The sequence below is a fragment of the Chelonia mydas genome, chromosome 10 (genome assembly GCF_015237465.2).
Source record: "Chelonia mydas isolate rCheMyd1 chromosome 10, rCheMyd1.pri.v2, whole genome shotgun sequence".
NCBI classification, from domain to species: Eukaryota; Metazoa; Chordata; order Testudines; family Cheloniidae; genus Chelonia; species Chelonia mydas.
In genome coordinates this window covers 44,312,427-44,327,092 of record NC_051250.2, presented here as the reverse complement: position 1 = coordinate 44,327,092, position 14,666 = coordinate 44,312,427, and the positions used below count along the sequence as shown (strand labels likewise).

Sequence of the window (14,666 nt, the reverse complement as noted above, 5' to 3'; positions counted from 1 at the left end):
CACGTGATGGCATATATCACATTGGGAGATGTGCAGGTGAACGAGCCTCTGATAGTGTGGCTGATGTGATTAGGCCCTATGATGGTGTCCCCTGAATAGATATGTGGACACAGTTGGCAACGGGCTTTGTTGCAAGGATAGGTTCCTGGGTTAGTGGTTCTGTTGTGTGGTGTGTGGTTGCTGGTGAGTATTTGCTTCAGGTTGGGGGGCTGTCTGTAAGCAAGGACTGGCCTGTCTCCCAAGATCTGTGAGAGTGATGGGTCCTTCAGAATAGGTTGTAGATTCTTGATGATGCGTTGGAGAGGTTTTAGTTGGAGGCTGAAGGTGATGGCTAGTGGCGTTCTGTTATTTTCTTTGTTGGGCCTGTCCTGTAGTAGGTGACTTCTGGGTACTCTTCTGGGTCTGTCAATCTGTTTCTTCACTTCAGCAGGTGGGTGTATTGTAGTTGTAAGAATGCTTGATAGAGATCTTGTAGGTGTTTGTCTCTGTCTGAGTTGTTGGAGCAAATGCGGTTGTATCATAGAGCTTGGCTGTAGACAATGGATCATATGGTGTCGTCTGGATGAAAACTGGAGGCATGTAGGTAGGCATAGCGGTCAGTAGGTTTCCAGTATAGGGTGGTGTTTATGTGACCATCGCTTATTAGTACCGTAGTGTTCAGGAAGTGGATCTCTTGTGTGGACTGGTCCAGGCTGAGGTTGATGGTGGGATGGAAATTGTTGAAATCATGGTGGAATTCCTCAAGAGCTTCTTTTCCATGGGTCCAGATGATGAAGATGTCATCAATGTAGTGCAAGTAGAGTAGGGGCATTAGGGGACAAGAGCTGAGGAAGCGTTGTTCTAAGTCAGCCATAAAAATGTTGGCATATTGTGGGGCCATGTGGGTAGCCATAGCAGTGCTGCCGATTTGAAGGTAGTGCACTGATGTCCTGGCCCTATTCCCAGGCTGTTACAGTTAGAGAGATGTTATAGGTGATACCTGCAAGTTTTCTGAGGAAACTCTTAGTCAAACACACATAATCAACCAAACACTTATTTGTCAGCTGCAATCTCTTCCTAACACATGAATACCATTCACACACACAAAGACACCACGGGCAGTGGGTGTATAAAATTCTGATAAATCTCTTGGATTACAAAAGGGTCAACAAGAAATTATACATTTAATTAATTTTACTAGCAGAACTACGTAGACATAAATGGCTTGATGATAAACAACAGGCTTCAGAAGTAAGATCATCCTTGGGAGGTTCTGGATGGGTCAGAGCAGAAATCAGAAAGTTCAGATGATGAGTGACATTTTTTGCCATGGATAAACTGTATTGTATTTAAAAATGTGAACATCAATACAGCCTTCTCTTTGAGCCTCCTGCTGAGGCACAGACTTGTTGAAAAGTCACACAAGCCGCTTCTGTGAATTAGCATCCATACTGCCACAGTTTAAAAAAATCAAATAGTAAATTTTAAAAGTCTGAAACACTTTATATTCCCCAACATCCTGCACCTGTATCACAGACAGGATACAGTAAAACTGACAGACAGGTAACATACAAAAAGAACAAAAATAAACTCCATGCAGTATAGTAGACTTTAATGGGCTATATTAAATCTGATAATATGGAGAAGGGCAATATACTTAGAAAGTTGAGTTAACATAATTTTTTCTTTTATATTTAGAATTTCATTGTTTGAAGGCATAAAAATTATAGTAAATAATTCAATAGACAGTGGATCTATAACAAGGGGAGGGTAAACCAAAAAGAAAGTGAAAAAACCCTCAAACTGATTTAAAAAAGTTATAATGAAAATAATACTGTATTATGCCTTATATATTACAATATTACAGACACATATAACAAATTCAGACTAAAAATGTTACACAGATAGGAAAAACATGATTGCTTAAATCACAAATTTGGCGTTTAAGTGAATTTCTCAGGCAAAGTTAATCTGGAGTTAATTCTTGGCAGATGTAAAAAGTGTCAAAGTGTATTGTGTCTGTGTCTAGAGCATAGCAGATATAGAACAAGTTATTGCTACCAACTAATGAGGTTATTTCATTAGCTTAAGTGGTAGGGACCCATGCTTCGGTGATAAAGATTTTATGTACATGACCAATGGTAGGGTTGTTACGCAAATATAAAATTAAACTGTTTGCAGAATGCCTTACAGGAATTTTGCAGTTTTTAAAACAAAACCCCAAACTTGGAAACCTTTGAAATCTAAAGTGAAGGTTCCATTTAAAAAAACAGTGAAAATATAATCTTACACAGTTAAGGTCACCCAAGCAGTTTACACACTACTCCTGTTCCACCTCCTTCCCTTGGTACCTTGGTAAGATGTCCTTTTTTATTTTAAAGGACATTATTGACTTAAAAATGGCTTTTTTCTCAGAAAAATTGTTTTATCTATTATCATTACAAGTATCCCTTAAGAATACTATAACTGATATTAGAGAAAATGAAATATTTACCGCTATATTTTCTGTGTGTTTACTTTATGCATTTAACAGTGTTTTGTGTTTAGATTGTTTCCTTTGTAGAGTTAGTTTCCTCTGTTCTGTATTGTGGGTTTTTTCACACAGCAACTAAGGGCAGAAAAACATCTTAAAAATAGGAAAATGTGGTTGTGAAACCACAAATAGTGACAGAGGGAATGCAGCGCAGATATATTACCTGAAACTTTAAGCCTTTGGGTGCTATCATAACATAAATAATTAATAACACTTTTAACTGGCTAGCTTTCATATAGATGGTTTAACCACACATCTTTAGGCAGCCTCATTATCCATTTCCTTTTCCTTGCATTCTTCTTGTTCAGAATTGTAATCTTTGTCTCGTAATTATACAGTAGAATCTTCTTGCACTTTACAACCTTGTACCACTCTTATGGATATTAATACTTCCCACTCCAGGCACCTTACTCAGTACGGGCTGGTTTATACTACAGAGTTAGGTTGATGCAAGGCAGCTTACATTGACCTAGTTGTGCACCTGTCCACACTTAACACCACCTCCCCGAGCGGCGTAGAGCCACAGTCAGTGTAGTTAGCTTAACGCAGTGCGAGTGTAGACACTGCAATACTTATGGTGACCCGAACTGTCCTCCAGCAGCTATGCCACAGTTCCCAACACTGACTGATCTGATTACCACTGTGAACTCAACTCCTCCTCCCCTTTAAAGTCCCACAGATTTTTGAAATTCCTTTCCCTGATTGCCTGGCGTGGCGAGCACACCTAGCAGCTCTCCATTGTTGAGTGCAACTACCCAGCTGACCATGAGAGCTACACGCTTCAGACATGCTCCTGCCTGGAGGAGACAGGAGATATTGGATCTCCTGGTTCTGTGGGAAGAAGAGGCTGTGCTCCGAACCAGCTGAAGAAACATCAACATCTACAAGCAGATTGCTTGGAGGATGCAGGAGAAGGGGTATGACAGGGACCTGTAGCAGTGCTGCATGAAAGCCAAGGAGCTGCGGCAGGCATACCAGAAGGCCAGGGAGGCCAATAATCAATCCAGTGCTGATCTGCAGACCTGCCACTTTTACAAAGAGCTGCATTCCATACTCAGTAGAGACCCTACCACCACCCCCAACAGCACTGAGGATAACTCTGAGGACCCTGAGTCACAGGCCCCTACTGTGAACAGCAAGGAGGAGGAGGTGGTGGATGAGGAAGAGGAGAAGGAGTATGGAAGACCTCCAGCTGTGCAATGGGCCAGGACCTGCTTTGACTCCACTGCAATCCAGCCAGTCCTGCCAGTTGAGCATGAGCAATCCTGCTGCCTGATGCGGGGGAAGGAACGTTGGGTAAACGTGTAGATAAATTTTCAATTACAGGGATGTCCCTCCCAAAAATAGCAGGACACCATCTTTTGAATTTTCATTCATTTAATTATCCTAGAAGAGGTAGTAATACAACCAAGAGAGGGAGCGTTGCTAACTCTATTGTTAGTTGTAGTTAGCAGGGGCCCATTCTGGTTAGCTTAATTGGTGCAAACCCTAGATTGGCCATGTGTACACTTAGGCCATGTCTATACTAAGAAAAATAGGAATGATTTTACAATGTGTTAGCTACCAACACCCTGTAAAATCCTAGTGTTATTGCTGCTGCTGGGATAGGTGGGTCTCTCTAGACCCACCCACAGCTAAATGCCAGCCCCCTCAACTGTGGGGGAGGAACTAGGCCACAAGTGATTACTTGGGACAGCAAAGGAGAAAAGAGGAATCAGAATGAGGTTAAATGTTAAAATCAGGGAACCAGAAGGGGACACTGAGCCGAGAACTCCTAACAGTGCCCACTGCTCCTCAAAGCATCTAATGAGTCAGTGGACAATGTCCAGAGAAACTCTGCCTGGAGATATGATTTGACAAGGGACTGGAAATAGGCCCCACATCACAGAGTACCCCCCCAGCCAGTATCCTCCTTTGGTGTGATGTATAGCTATCTTAGCTAGGGCCAGGAGGCAACTGATGAGACTGTCTCATGACTGCGGGGTGTTGACAGCAGGGGGCACTACTACCCCGAAATGGATTTTTACTGGCTCCTGGTAGAGCAGATTACTGTTATACCAGTGAAAAAGTTCTTTAATACACAGCAGTTTATTGAGAAGGAATTACACAAGTGGTGAAGGGTTATATTAAATACGTAACTCCTATGTTAGACATTAAGAGCTATACATTCCCCTTAATGAGTCTTGTTTTACAAACATACACAAACAGGCCCTGTGCTAGCCTCATGCAGTTTCTGCTTGGCAAATAGAGAAGGTGGTTACCAATTTTATAGATGGCTTTTTTTCTCTTTGTCTGTTTATTTTAGCTCTCTGGTCTGTCTCAGATTTCCCCAAAGCAAAGCCTTGGTTGCCTTGAGACCTCTCTGGTTCACAGTTCTACTCGAACCCACAAGAGCCTAGTTTTGGCTACTCTGTTTAGCAGTGTTGCTTCCTTAGGTGTTAATTAAGGAATCCCAAGAGTAATTTAATTTGCTTGATTTTTATACTCTTTTTCCCCAAAGGAGTCACATGTCTTAAAAGCATGCCCAATGGTTACTAATTTTTACCTAATTAATATTTTAGGAGAAGACTGCAGAATGGTGCCAACTGAAAATTACCCCACATTCACTCCCTTATCAATCACTCATAGATTCATAGATTCATAGATATTTAGGTCAGAAGGGACCATTTTGATCATCTAGTCTGACCTCCTGCACAACGCAGGCCACAGAATTTCACCCACCACTCCCACAAAAAAACCTCACACCTATATCTGTGCTATTGAAGTCCTCAAATTGTAGTTTAAAGACCTCAAGGAGCAGAGAATCCTCCAGCAAGTGATCCGTGCCCCATGCTACAGAGGAAGGCGAAAAACCTCCAGGGCCTTCCAATCTGCCCTGGAGGAAAATTCCTTCCCGACCCCAAATATGGCGATCAGCTAAACCCTGAGCATATGGGCAAGATTCATCAGCCAGATACTACAGAAAATTCTTTCCCGGGTAACTTGGATCTTACCCCATCTAAAACCCATCACAGGCCATTGGGCCTATTTACCATGAATATTTAATTACCAAAGCCATGTTATCCCATCATACCATCTCCTCCATAAACTTATCGAGTTTAATCTTAAAGCAAGATAGATCTTTTGCCCCCACTACTTCCCTCGGAAGGCTATTCCAAAATTTCACTCCTCTGATGGTTAGAAACCTTCGTCTAATTTCTAATCTAAATTTCCTAGTGGCCAGTTTATATCCATTTGTTCTTGTGTCCACATTGGTACTGAGTTTAAATAATTCCTCTCCCTCTCTGGTATTTATCCCTCTGATATATTTATAGAGAGCAATCATATCTCCCCTCAACCTTCTTTTAGTTAGGCTAAACAAGCCAAGCTCCCTGAGTCTCCTTTCATAAGACAAGTTTTCCATTCCTCGGATCATCCTAGTAGCCCTTCTCTGTACCTGTTCCAGTTTGAATTCATCCTTCTTAAACATGGGAGACCAGAACTGCACACAGTACTCCAGGTGAGGTCTCACCAGTGCCTTATATAACGGTACTAAGACCTCCTTATCCCTACTGGAAATACCTCTCCTGATGCATCCCAAGACGACATTAGCTTTTTTCACAGCCATATCACATTGGCAGCTCATAGTCATCCTATGATCAACCAATACTCCAAGGTCCTTTTCCTCCTCCGTTACTTCTAGTTGATGCGTCCCTAGCTTATAACTAAAATTCTTGTTATTAATCCCTAAATGCATGACCTTACACTTCTCACTATTAAATTTCATCCTATTCCTATTACTCCAGTTTACAAGGTCATCCAGATCCTCCTGTAGGGTATCCCTATCCTTCTCTAAATTAGCAATACCTCCCAGCTTTGTATCATCTGCAAACTTTATTAGCACACTCCCACTTTTTGTGCCCAGGTCAGTAATAAAAAGATTAAATAAGATTGGTCCCAAAACCGATCCCTGAGGAACTCCACTGGTAACCTCCCTCCAACTTGACAGTTCACCTTTCAGTAGGACCCGTTGTAGTCTCCCCTTTAACCAATTCCCTATCCACCTTTCAATTTTCCTATTGATGCCCATCTTATCCAATTTAACTAATAATTCCCCATGTGGCACCGTATCAAACGCCTTACTAAAATCTAAGTAAATTAGATCCACTGCGTTTCCTTTATCTAAAAAATCTGTTACTTTCTCAAAGAAGGAGATCAGGTTGGTTTGGCATGATCTACCTTTTGTAAAACCATGTTGTATTTTGTCCCATTTACCATTGACTTCAATGTCCTTAACTACCTTCTCCTTCAAAATTTTTTCCAAGACCTTGCATACTACCGATGTCAAACTAACAGGCCTATAATTACTTGGATCACTTTTTTTCCCTTTCTTAAAAATAGGAACTATGTTAGCAATTCTCCAATCATACGGTACAACTCACTTCAGCCTCCTGCATAATGAGGAGCTGTCAGCCCATGCTCCACTCAGGATGTTTTACACATGATGTCTGCTTTCAGGTGGACATATTTGCTGACTCAAAGATCAGTACTGATCATACATGCAGCATGGAGCCAGTCAGTTTCACTTCTGTTTCCAGAATCCTCTTTCGCAGTTCAGTCATGTCAAGCCGTGTTCTCACACCATTCATTCAGTATGGCCACACCAATTTGGCACCATGCCAACAGTCCCCCATTCAATATTCAATTACCAAATATAATTGTAATATCACATCAATCATACCCGCAATTTGTACATTAACTATTAAATCATGTGTCTTCTTTTTTGGTTTTTATAAAACTTAAAGCATTATCATATGATTTTTAGTAACATAATTTAACAATTCAATTTTATAAGTTTTTTGCAAAGCTTGTTTTTTTTATATTGCTTACACATTTGATATTCAAAACAGAACCATACAAGGAATAATGCTGCAGTTCCAGAAATTTAAAATAACGTTTCCCATTTAATTCCATTCCATGTTGTTGCTTGACATATAACATTATACCAAGTACACATTTGAGATTTTATTTGTTTCACCACTTTTTCAACAATTTTATATTTTTGAACAAGCATGCCTTTTACAGATATTATTAGTATAGTTGACCATTCTATTTAGTTTAGTGTGCCTTGATTAGGATGTATTTTTATATCCCAATTTGTATTATTCCACTCTATTTCCCTTAAATTTGGTGATGTTAATCTAGGGTGAGTTATAAATGTTTGAGTTATTTGAGGGTGCCATTGATATTGTTTATATTGGAAATGAGTTACATTTTTACAAGTACATTATATTTATTGGTTTATAGGCCAGGTTATTTATTACTACATTACCCTTTTCCTTTTGATACCAACATACATTTTGATTTATTTTATATAGTTCCCACCAACCCTTTTTTAATTGTAAATTTATGGTGAGGTTATCCCCTTTTTAATTCAAATTATTTTCTTTCGTGATTAAGGTGCCTGTTTTTATTGGGCTCCTATTATTTATTTTCCATTTTACCATGGGTCTTTACCATAATCCTGTTTTATTTTTCAGGTGCTGGCATATATTACCTGGTACACTTTTTGGTTTTTTTTTATTAGCTATACTGGAAAGGACATGGGTGCACTGGCGTATAGTACATGTATGCGTTTGCACCTTCCAGGTATCTTGGAATGACTGATTAATATAAGAATAATAACTTCATATAGAATATCAGGGTTGGAAGAGACCTCAAGACCCCCTGACTCAAAGCAGGACCAATCCCCAATTTTTACCCCTGCTCCCTAAATGGCCTCCTCAGGGATTGAACTCACAACCCTGGGTTTAGCAGGCCAACGCTCAAACCACTGAGCTATCCCTCCCCCCTTAATACCCAGTTAAGTGTTTGGGGCCAAATTTTTTTTTGACTTTGTTCCAAGATTTTTTTTTTACTGTTCTTCCAAGATTTCCTGGGCTTTTTTTTTACTGTTCTTCCAAGATTTCCTGGGCTTTTATACACAATTTTTTTTAGGAAAATTTTGAGCGATTTTTAAAAAAATTGATAAAACACTTTTTAAAACACTTTTTTCAATAGTTTACTTAATTTTATTACAGAACATCCTATTTTTTGGTTCATGATTTTTGTTTTGTTTTTCAGCATGTGCTGATTATATTAAGTTGTAAGTGAGTCTACATGAGTTTTGACTGTTTTGCATAAATACTGTGTGTGCCTTAGCTTTCCTGCATGTTGCACCAATGCGTAGGTGGTAGGAACAAGGCTGTGTGACTTGCTAAGACCCTTGGAGGCAGGTAAGGCTACTTCAGTGGCCTGTACATAAGCTATAGACGGTGTTCTTCGTAACCTAAAACCTAGGTGCGTGGTTGCGACCAGGTGACAGTTTGCCCAGGAAGTGAGGCAAAGACCAGGAGGAGGGGCAATGGACATGTTGGAGATCGGGTTGCTAGAAGCTGGGCAGTCTGTGGTTGGGAGAGAGGCGGGGAGTCCAAGATGGACTTGGCTAAAAGTTACCGATTCCCGTGCAACAAGACAGTTTTACATTGTGTACCTGTTAATTAATAAACCCTCCATTTTACAATGTTGGCTGAGAGTTACAGCTGACTATGGAGTTGAAGCGCAGGGCTCTTTGGCTTCCCCAGGAGCCACGCCCAGGCCGACTCACTGCAGAGATGCCAAATGCACCAAGGTAAGACATAGGAAGGCCAAAGACATTTAGGGTTTTTTTTGCCCCAGCAACAATGTGAGGGGAGGCATTCCTCACCAGGGTTTTGACTGGCTTTTTAGAGAGCAGTTTTAGAGCATTAGCCTGATGACTCTGTGACAGACTGTTGATTATTCACTTTTTAGGGACTAAGATTACAGACATTTTAAATTTAGATATGTTGTGTGTGTATATATATATATAAAATGTAACCAAATCAACAGAGGAACATCACAATGTTTCTAAACATATAAAATGGTTAATTCCAGATTTTAATCATAGTTAGAAGGCTGGCTTTAACAGGGGTAGATTTACAATTATATTTTATAGTATAATCATGGGATGTCATCTGCCATCCGGTTGCTGTACAAACGAGATTGGGGAGTTAAAGTGTCAAAGCCCCTGCACTACTACCCCTTGTGCTTTTAGATCCTGCAACAGTTTTTTTATGTGGGGAACAGCTTCTGCTGGATAGGAATGCTGAGGAGCTGGCGTTAAACTTTTTTTTTCCCCATTATCTTTACCACTGTGTTTTCTTTCTGGCCCAAACAATGAGAAATTCCCTTATCCACTATTTGTCTGGCAGTGCCACAGCTGCCATAGCTTTACAGGCTTACTTTCTTAGTCCTTCTGAAATAACCTGGTCATTTATAGTCTCTCTCTTCACAACGAGCCTTTCTGCCAAATTAATAATTCACTTTTCCTGTTGTATCATATCTACTTTTAGCATAGCTTTTTCAGTTATGCTGTTACAAACCACTGTATTTATTTAAAATTAGTTTGATCTACTACCCACGGCAGGTGTTTTAATACTTAAAGTTGCCTTCGCTCCTGTATTAATTAATGCCAGTAACCATTATATGTTTCCTTCTGTCTACTCTTCCACGTAAGATTTACCAATTATGTGGGGCTGTAATTTGGCTACTGTCAAGGTTCCTTCCCCACTCTGAACTCTAGGGTACAGATGTGGGGACCTGCATGAAAAACCCCCTAAGCTTATTTTTACCAGCTTAGGTTAAAACTTCCCCAAGGTACAAACTATTTTATCTTTTGTCCCTGGACTTTACTGTTGCCACCACCAAGCATCTAACAAATATAACCCGGAAAGAGCCCACTTGGAAACGTCTCTCCCCGCAAAATCCCCCCAAGCCCTCCACCCCCTTTCCTGGGGAAGGTTTGAAAAAATCCTCACCAATTTGCATAGGTGAACACGGACCCAAACTCTTGGATCTTAAGAACAATGAAAAAGCAATCAGGTTCTTAAAAGAAGAATTTTAATAGAAGAGAAAGTAAAAGAATCACCTCTGTAAAATCAGGATGGTAAATACCTTACAGGGTAATTAGATTCAAAACATAGAGAATCCCTCTAGGCAAAACCTTAAGTTACAAAAAGACATAAAAACAGGAATATACATTCCATTCAGCACAGCTTATTTTATCAGCCATTTAAACAAAACAGAATCTAACGCATATCTAACTAGATTCCTTATTAACCCTTTACAGGAGTTCTGACCTGCATTCCTCCTCTGGTCCCGGCAAAAGACAACACAGAGAGAGAGAACCCTTTGTCCCTGACCCGCCCAGCTTTGAAAGTATCTTGTCTCCACATTGGTCATTTTGGTCAGGTGCCAGCGAGGTTGTCTTAGCTTCTTAACCCTTTACAGATGAAACGGTTTTTCCTCTGGCCAGGAGGGATTTAAAAGTGTTTACCCTTCCCTTTATTTTTATGACAAATACTAACATTTACCTTTGGGGCAGGGGTTGCTAAGGGCGAGGCATTTTTACTGAAATGTGGAACCACCCTGACAGGGAGCTGCCAATTTCATCTGAGCCAATTCGGGGATAACAAGCCATAAGAACTCAATGGCAAATCTTCTGTACCTGTTCCCATGGTCTCAACAACCTTAACTCCTGATTGCAGCGTTGACTGTGATCTAGTCCTTGCCATCAAATCACTTAAAGCACCTAGCAAAGTCTCCAGAAGTTGCCCATCCAAACGATCCATATCTGCCCCTCTTTCCTGAAGTTGAGCCCATACCTGTACTTGCAGTGATCCCCCACTAAACACTCCACATCTCCTACCATGATGTCCTTAGCCTTGTCCTATTTCATTGCAACTACCATGTCCCACATCAGTGTGGTTGCCAGCCATTATAGCCTGCTTGATTGCTGTAGGAAGCCTTACTAATCACTTTCCAAGAAGAACTACCTGCTCCACTTACTACCCTTTCTGCCTCCTGAGCTGCTTTAATCAATTCAACCTGATCTAAATCCATCCAGGATCCTATGAACACCTTAATAGGTTTCCTTAAACCATCATAGATCAAATCTGTCAGCTGTTTTTCCTCAATTTCAGTCAGAGAGCGTACCAACAACAACCTAGTATAATAAGCCATAACAGATTCTCCTTCCTTATGATGTACCAACAAAGCTGTCCTTCTCAATTCAGAGAGGGTCCGAAAGTATCAAGCAACCCTCTGGATAACACCGTCTCTGTCACCTCTGTTTAACTCTGCCTCAATTTCTGCCAACAAAGCCATTCCTTCCGTAGGGCCAGCACAAGTTATTATCAGTTCTCTTAACTCTTCAAGATCTAAATGTTTTCTAACCATGTATTCCAACAGCCAAGACAAACACATTCTCTTAGTCAAAGAGACCATTTGTTTAGCCAGTGCCTCTTTTTCAGTTTCAGTCAGAGGATGATTTACTTCCTCTTGTATTTGCATGAAGGCTGAGACATTTTTACTGTCACTACTGGCAGGGCTGCCGGAGGCCCTGGAAGGGGCTCCTCTTCCTCTTCCACCTGTAAATTTATTCTTTCCAGACATGTATGGGTTAAAGCTGTTATCTGCTGAGCCTTGGTTACATTTTGTGCTACAGCAGTTTGCAAGTCTCGTTTCAGGCTTTCATTCTGCAATTTTAGTTTTTCCAATTCCTATCCAAACTTTCTTGCACAACATCTTGCTGACGTTCCAAAACATCTCACTCCTTTACAAGCTTATCTACAGCACAATACATAGCACAGATAACATGTGCTGCTGTTTGGGCTTTCTTGGGAGCATAACCCTTTCAATACCCCAACAGCAAGTTGTCCAAAACTTTCTCATGCAATATGGGGACTCTATCAGCCAGACATGGATCAGACCCCAAGCTTTTAAACACCTGTCTTAACAAACACTCATTAACCACACCCTGAGGCTTGGGGGCGTTCCCCTTGTCCTCCGGTTCAACAATCTTTCCCTGTCTGCGTTTGTGAAACATCATCGACTCCAAGAACGGCCAATACAACCCCACTCACTGGTATACTTCCCTCTCTTTGTACGGTAACTAAATCTGGCCCCTGAGCTATAATTAATATAAGTCATATCTGGACAGCACTTTGAACTCCGATGCACTAGCCAGGTACAAAGGAAAAGCCATGGGAAATTTTGAATTTCATTTCCTGTTTGATCAGCATGGTGAGCTCATGCTGCAATTGCAAATGAGCTCCAGCATGGACCAAACGGGGAGACACTGGATCTGATTGCCGTATGGGGAGAAGAATCTGTGCAGGCAGAACTCTGATCAAAAAGAAGAAATGCTAATATATATGCCAAAATTGCACAGGGCATGGTGGAGAGAGGCTACAACAGGGACACACAGCAGTGCCGCGTGAAAGTTAAGGAGCTCAGGCAAGCCTACCAAAAGGCAAAGGAGGCAAATGGTCGCTCCAGGTCAGAGCCCCATACATGCCACTTCTATGATCAGCTGCCTGGCATTCTTGGGAGATTCTACCACTACCCCTCCACTGTCCGTGGACACGTGCAATGGGGGGGTCTCACGCAACAGGGAGGAGGATTTTGTGGATGAGGAAGAGGAGGAGGAGGAGAATGTGCAGCAGGTAAGCGGTGAATCCGTTCTCCCCGGCAGCCAGGACCTTTTCATCACTCTGGAGCCAATACCTTCCCAAGGCGGGATCCCCGACCCTGAAGCCAGAGAAGGCACCTCTGGTGAGTGCACATTTGTAACTACAGTACAGGGTTTAAAAGCAATAGTGTTTAATGTTTGATTTGCCCTGAAGAATTGGGATGCATTCGCAGCCAGTACAGCTCCTGGAAAAGTCTGTTAACATGTCTGGGGATGGAGTGGGAATCCTCTAGGGGCATCTCCATGAAACCCTCCTGGAGGTACTCTGAAAGCCTTTGCAGAAGGTTTTTGGGGAGGGCTGCCTTATTTCGTCCTCCACGGTAGGACACTTTACCACGCCAAGCCAGTAGCAAGTAGTCTGGAATTATTGCAGCACAAAGCATGGCAGCGAATGGTCCTGGGTTCTGGTTGCATTCAAGCAACATTCGGTCTATATCTTTCTGTGTTAGCCTTAGGAGAGTGATATCATTCATGGTCACCTGGTTGAAATATGGGAATTTTTGTAAGGGAACAGTAAAAGGACGAATGTTCATGCTGGGCTGTTTGAGCTTGGTTAAAAGGGATCATCCCAGAGAACAGCCATGTGACAGGGGAAGGGGTGAAGGGATCATTACAGAGAACAGCCACATGGTGGGGTGGTGGGAGGTGTGTGCTGCACATCCACCCGAAAACCGCAGCCCCTCCTTTTAAATGTGAAACCCAACTGGCATTGCTTGCTATGGGAAAGGAGGGTGCTGCAGTTTGAAAACATTCCCACATGTTATGAAGGTGTAAGAAGCCAACCCCGCTTATCCTTTGGCTTACCATGGCTGCCTGGAAACCGAATTCTGTCACCCAGCCATGTGTGATGTGTCACCATACTGGCAGGCGCTCAATATAAAAGGCAAAATGTGACCTTATACCTAAAGCACATGTGCTGTATGCTGTGAATTGCTTGATTCACTGTGAAAGAGTCTCCCCTTTGTTCTCAGAAATGTATCATCTTAAATTTTACTCTCCCTTTTTATCCCCCCACAGGTGCAAATGTTTCTATGCTCCCCCTGTCATCTCGGTCCCTGAGGTTATCGCAGATTAGAAGGTGGAAAAAAAGTACTCACAATGACATGTTTTCCGAGCTCATGCAGTCCTCCCGCACTGATAGGGAACAGCTTAATGCATGGAGGCATTCAGTGGCAGAGGCCAGGAAAGCATTAAGTGGCTGCGATGAGCAGAGGCAGGAGACGATGCTGAGGCTAATGGGGGAGCAAACGGACATGATGAGGCGTCTGGTGGAGCTGCGGGAAAGCCAACAAGAGCACAGACCTGCACCGCATCCATTGTATAACCACCTGCCCTCCTCCCCAGGTTCCATATCCTCCTCACCCAGATGCTCAAGAATGCGGGGGAGGCTCCAGGCACCTAGCCACTCCACTCCAGAGGATGGCCCAAGCAACAGAAGGCTGTCATTCAAACAGTTTTGATTTGTAGTGTGGCTACAATAAGCAATGTGGCCTTGTCCTTCCCTCCTCCCCCACCCCACCCAGGCTACCTTGTCAGTTATCTCACTTTTAAAAATATTAATAAAGAAAGAATGCATGGTTTCAA

General features: G+C 41.9%; 1 long non-coding RNA gene across 1 annotated transcript; it reads right to left on the bottom strand.

Moving 5' to 3' along the window:
- Nucleotides 1–767: 767 nt before the first annotated feature.
- LOC122461876 lies at nucleotides 768–14,036 on the bottom strand. Its single transcript, XR_006284099.1, has 3 exons — nucleotides 14,026–14,036; nucleotides 2,199–2,204; nucleotides 768–929 (listed from the first exon to the last, which is right to left on the bottom strand). It is a non-coding gene; the product is annotated as an uncharacterized LOC122461876 (long non-coding RNA).
- Between the last annotated feature and the right edge of the window lie 630 nt (nucleotides 14,037–14,666).